We start from the raw sequence: 8162 nt of genomic DNA, 5'->3' as shown, positions 1-8162 counted from the left end.
TATAATATTTAATTTTTACAACCCTATGAATCAGGATTATTATCCCCATGCTAAAAAATGGAGAAAATGAGTAAAATGGGACTAAAGTTTAGGAGATTATACTAGTACTTGTCAGAGACAGAATTTGAGATAAGGCAATTGAACTCAAAAAACTGTTGCAGGGATTTCCTATTATTTCATGTTGCATTGGCATCTATTTTGAATATAAGTTTAATTTTCTCATACCTGAAGCAGGGCTCAGTCATCATTAACACCATTTCCAGTTCTACACCACACCCAAATGGTTCAAGTCAGTGGCCAGAAATAAGACCTTACAGGCATCTCTCCTACCTAGCAGACTAGGCTTCCTGGTTTCCAGCTGCTTCATGTAAATGGTCCATTTAGGAATTTACCCACAAACTTAAAGTGACTGACACTCTATTCTCTTATCATACTGCTAATTGGCATGTGCCCATGCTCGTGAGCTTTCTCTCTCTCTCTCTCTCTCTCTCTCTCTCTGCCTAACTCTTCATTCCTGCCTCAAATGTCTGGGGATGGAGGACTGTCCTCCCAACTCATTACACCCTCCTTGCCCAGGGTCAGTAAGTAAATAGCTTTGAACCGTTTCCTATTGTGGTGGTGTATGGAATTTGTGTCTTCCATCTGAAGAACTATATGGACTATTCCAGGCTGGATTTTCCTGGGATGCCAGGGAGAACACATGGTCAGGCTCCCAGAGCCAGGAACAATGGTCAGGCAGGCATAAACTGGACATGTGTCAGACAAGAGCCACAGGGATGTCTGCCTATATAAATAAGTTTTCTATGCGAGAGACCCCCTGGTCACGGATTGGGCAACTAGGCATTAGGCCTTCTGCCAAGTAAAAGAATTATCCTGTGAAAGGCACATTGTAAACACCCATATCCAGCTCCCATTCACTTCTTGTTAGGGCAGGGTTGCTAGCAGCTGTGATAGTGGAACCCACATTTAGCTAAGGGCTCTCAAAACAACTTTGTTCAGTGAATATCAATTGCTATTCTGCCCTAAATTTCAAGTCTAAGGTCCTGATCTCAGATGGATGGCTTTTAAATACTATGGAGCCAAGAAGGACCTCTGAGGCATACATATTGACTTATACTCTGAAGATGTAATTGGCTTTTACATATTTTGGCACATTCTGAAGCAGAATCTTTGGCTTTTAAATAAAATATTTGCTAATATTTTACAAAAATACATATTTATTTTAATATTACATATAATAGATGACATAAAGTAGTCCTCACGGGCTAACTATGGATAAATTTCTCACTGTGTTTGCATAAATATATATTTCTAAAGAGTTTAGCTTTTACTGAGATATCAATTTGCTTGAGTAGTAGTTAATTTTAATAATGCTGCAATCATCTGAATCAAAGATCAAATCAAGACCTTACTCATTGTTGCTGGACCCAGGAATATAGAATTTATAGAATCCCTTGCTAACAAAGCTTTTACTAATTCTAGCCAACAAAAATGTGATTTAGTATGCAAATTAAACAAGAAAACAGACCAGAAAACAAATCTTGACTTCCAGATGGTTTTTCTTTGAGTATTATGAGCAAGTTGGCTATTTTAGCTTATAGCTGTAAATTTTTAAGGTAGTGTGATTTAATGAGAAAAACAATTGAGGCAGAATCAGCAGATTATACCTACTAACTTTCTATAGAAACATAGGTATGTTCACTGAATTAAGCTTTAATAACTGTCACACACACACACACAAAACCTAGAATTCGAGTATCTGACAAAAAAGGATTATTCCTTTTATGTGTTTCACATTCCACATAGATGTACGGGAATGGCGGGGTGATCAGATTGACACCAACACTCATTGACTCTGTTTGATGGAGACACTACCTCCTAAAGAGGACGACATGATTCTGAAGCTATTATAGAAGAGGGACTAAGGAGACACACTAGTCTTCACTTAACTGACCTCATTAGAAACACATATCAGTTTTATTCAAATTCATTTGGTCAAAGTAGTCACATGGCCCCAGTTAACTGCAAAAGAGTTGGGAAATATAGACATGAATATTTTCTGTTAGTCTACTTAAATTCACTAATACTGTATTCTGCTGTGTATGAACTTTCTGCTGTTAAACTTACATAGTGATATTTTTAACTTTAGATTTGTGTTATTTTACTTCTGCAATTTCCAATTAATTTTTTTCATAGATTTAAATTTCCTGGATAATTTTTCCATATTTCATTTATTTGGTTTATTTCTCTCTCTCTTTTTTTTTTTGTACATATCAATCATAATCATTTTAAAGGCCTTAAGAGCTAGTACTAATATCTGGATCATCAGTGGATATACTCGATTGTCTATTTTTCTCCTCTTCTTTTACCTTGCTAAATAATTTTTTATTTAATGCAAGATATTATAGGTAAAATTTTGTAGAGTTTCCTGATTATGTTATCTCATTCCAGGGAAGGTTCTCCCTTGCCTCTGTTGGGCAGAGTAATTGGTGGCTGATCACCTTACATTAACTATGTACCAGGTACAGTCACTGTATCATTGCAGCCCTCCCAAAATTCACTCTGTGTTTACCCCTGCCCCTATAGGGTTTTCACATAGGAGTCCAGTGTATTCTGTGAACCCTCCTTCCTAATAGGAACAAAACTCAAATGTCTGTCTCATCAATTCTTTGCTTTTTAGAATCTTTATTTTTAGGTTTTTAGCCTGCTGACCCAGGATGCCCTAGTTTTTGCAATGCTAGGCATGTACTTGAGACTCTCTAAATCTCTACTTCTAGTTTCCCTGTTAGACCATTATAACCCTCCATTAGAGTTTCCATTGGACTTTCTGCCTCCTATCAATGTTCAGAATCATCAAACAATTCCAAGTAAAAGTAGCTGCAGAAGCCAGCTCACTTCTTCAATATGCTTCTGTCTCCAGAGTCTTAGTACCTCTATGTTTCTTGCCTCAGAAGCTTCCTCCTAACTTCAGGCAAATGCATGCTATATTTTATTTTGCTTTTTCGGTCATTCTAGGTAGAAGCACTAGTCTGCTGCTCAGCTACTCTATCACTCTCCATAATAGAATACCTAGGGGAACATATGGAATATTTGGTAAGCACTAGTGATTTCTGACACAGTCCAATACATTTTTGTCTCACATAGAGAAAACAGACAACTCTTCTTCAAGTGAGACAACCCAATGTTCTAACAAGTAACTGAATCAACTTCAAAGTCCACGATCTCTAGGAGACATGTAGTTACATCATGAGTCATTTATGAGCTGAAGATGTATAAACTAAAAAGACAGGTTACCTGTACAATGTCCACATTAGTGTACAAAAATAAAATAGGAACAAAAGAACTGCAATAAATAATTTCATTTGGAAAAAGTAGACTGAATAGCAAATAGTAGTTGCTGAAATTCTACTGGGCAGACCTTTTGAATACCCCCTGCCCTGAAGTGGTAGCAGCATCTTGATAAGTTTCTCATTCTGCTTAGGGAGACTTTCTATGTCCATTGTTCTCCTTATTCCCTAACTCTGCTTTTTGGGATGTTACAATTTTGCCATTATTGTTGACGTATCTGAAATAGGAATTGGAAACTACATCTAGCATTCTTAACTTATTTCTTATTCCCAGAAATTTGAGAGCCCACAGTGTCTTCCTGTTTGTTTATTTGTTTGTTTATGTTTGGAATAATCAAAAATATTTTATAGTTCAAGCTTATGATAACTTTCCTTTGAAAATGCAGTAGGCTTCTGATTTATTTGGTTCCAGTCAGTTCCATTAGTCACAATACTAGAGTCTGCTTTACTTTTTTGCTTTCTCGTTTTATGTCTCTCTCCCCAAACATTGAAAGCTACCTTGAGGCTTTCTGAAATGATGTGTTAACCACACTTAAATCTGATCTTTGCTGTTTTATTTTATATAGTAGAACAAGTGTACTGGCCTTTGTCTCTCAAAACCAATTTTAATCTGGTCTCTTACAGTTTAGAATCTGGAAGCTGTCAGTTTTTCCAATCGTGCAAAGCCTAAATTTTTGCTTGCAAAATGGCTAATTATTTCTATTAAAATCACTTTCTTATTATATGTTATCAAACAGCAATTAGCAAATAGTATACACTCTTTCCCTACAAGTTTAGTAACACATGGTCATTCTCCTACTTTATCAGCATTAACAAATATATTGCCTATGAATAATTGTATCTCAATTTTTCCAGCCCCTATTCGTTATCTTGCCTTGTGACAATAGGTCAATGTCAAATATTTTACATTTTTTTATACCAGAAGTACATTATATGCTATGTATTTGATTAAACAATTGTTAATTTCCACAGCAGATAAACCCCAGAATCTCGTTTGCTCAACTAAACACTTTTTTCCCTACCCATATCTCCTTTCCAATGCAAGTTGGCAGGAGAGGGCACTTTATCATCACTCTTGGTTCCAGGCTATTGAGGAGCCATCATTTTGTAGGTTTCTATAGGAGGAGAAGACAGAGATGGAAAAGACACACAAGATCTTTAGAGCTCAGCTGGGAAGTCAGAAACAGAAAGTTAAATATCATATATTCTCACTGGTAAGTGGAAGCTCCATTATGTATACACATGGGCAAAGAGCATGGAATAATAGACAGTGGAGACTGAGAATAGTGGGAGGATGGAAGGGACACGAAGGATGAGAAATTACTTAATGGGTATAATGTATGTTATTCGGGTGATGATTACACTAAAAGCCTAGAATTTACCACTCACAATATAGTCATGTAAAAAAACCTGCAATTGTATCCCTTAAATTTATACCAAAAAAAGAGATTACTATGAAAAGGTATAGTTGCCAGTTTCTGAGGAATCTGTTTTTAGTTCTGGGTTTTTTAATTTTTCAAGCAAATAAGACAGACAACATTCTTTATTGAACACCCATTGTGTGTAAAGTATTAAACTGTGTTTGTACAGATGTACAAGGATTTACTTCATTCTTTCCTTTGAAGGAATCACAATCTAAACAATGACTAGGATTAAAAACATGAAAAATATACAAGCTAAATATAATTTTGCAAAACCTTAACTTGTTTTATTGCCAAGACCCAAACAACTCAAAATGGTCTTTTTAGTAGGTTTACTTTATTTTTCTCCCCAAACTCATTTTATGGTACCTGTTTAGAATGGTTCACTCCAAACACTCCCTTAGAAATGTAGTTCATTTCCACTTCATTCAAGGAGTGAGAAATATAGAAGATGTAGCTATGATGAGGAAGGGAAATCAGCAGAAATACTCAGATAGGGTTTTAGGAGGCATTTATTTACTCCTGATGCCCAATGGCTTCCTGCCCAGTCCAGTCCTCATAATGTATCTCTTGACTTTCTCACCCTTTGCATGATTACAAGGCCAATGTTAGCACTCACTGCCACCTTACTGCCATTTTCTGAATCATTGTTGATTTTATTGCCCTAATAGTCCTTCACCAAAAATGAAAAGAAATGTGACTAGAAAATGGTGAGTCAAGGTTGAGACTTCAAGCTATACTACAAGGGTATAGTAACTAAAACAGCATAATAGTGGCATAAGAACAGAGACATAGACCAATGGAACAGACTGAGAACCCAGATATAAAACCTTCCTCATATAGCCATTCAATCTTTGACAAAGCAGATAAAAACATACACTGGGGAAAAGAATCCTTATTCAATAAATGGTGCTGAGAAAATTGGATAGCCACATATAGAAGACTGAACTAGGATCCACACCTCTCACCTCTCACAAAAATCAACTTATGGTGGATAACAGACTTAAACTTAAGTAAGGCATGAAACCTTAAGAATTTTAGAAGAAAATGTTGGAAAAACTCTTATAGACATGGGCCTAGGGAAAGAATTGGTGAAGAAGACCCCAAAAGCAATCACAGCAATAACAAAAATAAACAAATGGGACCTGATCAAATTAAAAAGCTTCTGCACAGCCACAGAAACTGTCAACAGAGCAAATAGACAACCTACAGAAAGGGAGAAATATTTCCATGCTACACATCCAATAAAGGACTGCTAACTAGAATCTGTATAGAACTCAGGAAAATCAGCAAGAAAAAAATCAAACAACTCCATTAAAAGTGGACAAAAGACACTGAAACTCTTCCAAAGAAGACAGACTAATGACCAAGAAATATATGAAAAAAAAATGTTCAACGTCTCTAGTCATTGGGGAAATGCAAATCAGAACCACAGTGAGATATCACTTAACTCCAGTGAGAATGGCTTTTATCAAACAGTCCCAAAACAACAAATGCTGGCATGGATGTGGAGAGATGGGAAGACTCTTACACTGCTGGTGAGACTGCAAACTAGTAAAACCTCTGTGGAAAGTAATATGGAGATGCCTCAAAGAACTCAGAGTAGAACTACCATTTGATCCAGAAATTCCACTACTGGGTATTTACCCAAAGAAAAGAAAACATTCTATAAAAAAGACATCTGCACTCAGATGTTCATAGTAGCACAATTCACAATTGCAAAGATGTGGAAAGAACCCAAGTGTCCATCAATCCATGAGTGGATTAATAAAATGTGGTATATGTATACCATGGAGTATACTCAGCCACAAGAAACAATGGTGAACTAACATCTCTTGTATTATCCTGGATGGAGCTGGAGCTCACTCTTCTAAGGGAAGTATCACAAGAATGGAAAAATAAGCACTACATGTACTCACCATTAAATTGGTACTAATTGATCAACACTTATGTGCACATATGGAAGTAACATTCATAGGGCATCATGCAGGTGGGAGGAGGGAGAAGGGGATGGGTAAATTCACACATAATGGGTACGATGTGTGATGTCTGGGGGTTGGGCACACTTGCAGCTCTGACTTGGGTGGTGCAAAGACATTTCTACTCCCATAATATTCTGAAATTAAAAATAAATAAATAAATAATACAAAAAAAATGATGAAGAAGACTTTGGCATTCCCCTTGCCCAATACACCAGTGTGGAGATAATTGCAGTAAACAAAATTTGATAAAGAATTTACTGATCCTTTCTGCTGTTGAATATATCATTCATTCAGTAACATACATTTATTAAGTACCAATTAAGTTCTGTAACTGTTTTAGGGAATGGGGATGTATCATTTTCCTCTTATGAAGTTCACATTGTAGAAGGGGATCTTGCTTTCTAGAGTCTACTATAGACACTAGACCACTACTTTGCTTTAAAATTTACTTTTCTTGAAAAACTCACTGCTTTTTTAGGCTTTGAAGCATACCTCTATCATAGTCTTTTGGGCGTATGAGGACCTACATAGTCTGGTCTTGTCTCCTTAACCTTGTATTAGTTTCCTATTGCTGCTGTAATATTTATCATGGACTTTGTGGCTGAAGCACAAATTTATGATCTCACAGTTAAGTAGGTCTGAAATTTGGGTTGGGTTGATTATTTTCTCTGCTCTGGGTTTCACAAAACTGAAATCAGTATTAATTGTCCTGAGCTCTTCTGGGGAGATTTTAGAAAGGATCTACTTGCAAGTTCATTCAAGTTGTTGGCTTAAGTCAATTCCTTGTGGTTGCAGGACTGAGTTGCTCAGTTCCTTGCTGGCTGTCAGTTTGGACTGCCCTTAACTTCTAGAGCCACGTTCCCCTTGCTCTTGTATCCTTTCATCTTCAAAGCCAAGGTGGTGAGTTGAGACCTTCTCATGCACTGAATCTCTGACTTCCCCCCTTTTTTTTCATCTAGCCAGAGATAGTTCTCTGCTTTTAAGAGCTTTTGTTATTATAATAAAGCAGACTTTCCCAGATTAATCCAGGATAATCTCCCTATTTTAAGTCAACAACCTTAGTTGTTAAATCTCTTTTGTATGCTACTTAACATTTTCACAGATTCTGAAGGTTAGGACAGGGATATTTTAAGGGGCAATATTGACTATTCTGAATATCAAAAACCTTGATTCTAGCCATAATCTATTCTTCCTTCTTACATTCCCACTCCCAATCATGAAATTTCCCTTTATACATTCTAAATGTCTCGTCAGGTTAAATAAACTTCGTACAATGACTACTAAGTGTCTCCGTCTTATTTTACTCCCATGAACCTCAGTCCTTTAGTTTGAGTATTTTCTATTTATGCTTCTCTCAGCTAGGAGTGTCTTCCTCATGGAATACATGGTGCCTTTCTTGGATCTCTTGTAGA

The sequence above is a fragment of the Propithecus coquereli genome, unplaced genomic scaffold (genome assembly GCF_000956105.1).
Source record: "Propithecus coquereli isolate 6110/MARCELLA unplaced genomic scaffold, Pcoq_1.0 Scaffold24, whole genome shotgun sequence".
Lineage (NCBI taxonomy): Eukaryota > Metazoa > Chordata > Mammalia > Primates > Indriidae > Propithecus > Propithecus coquereli.
The sequence above is the reverse complement of the archived record's forward strand: the minus strand, read 5'-3'. Positions refer to the sequence as shown.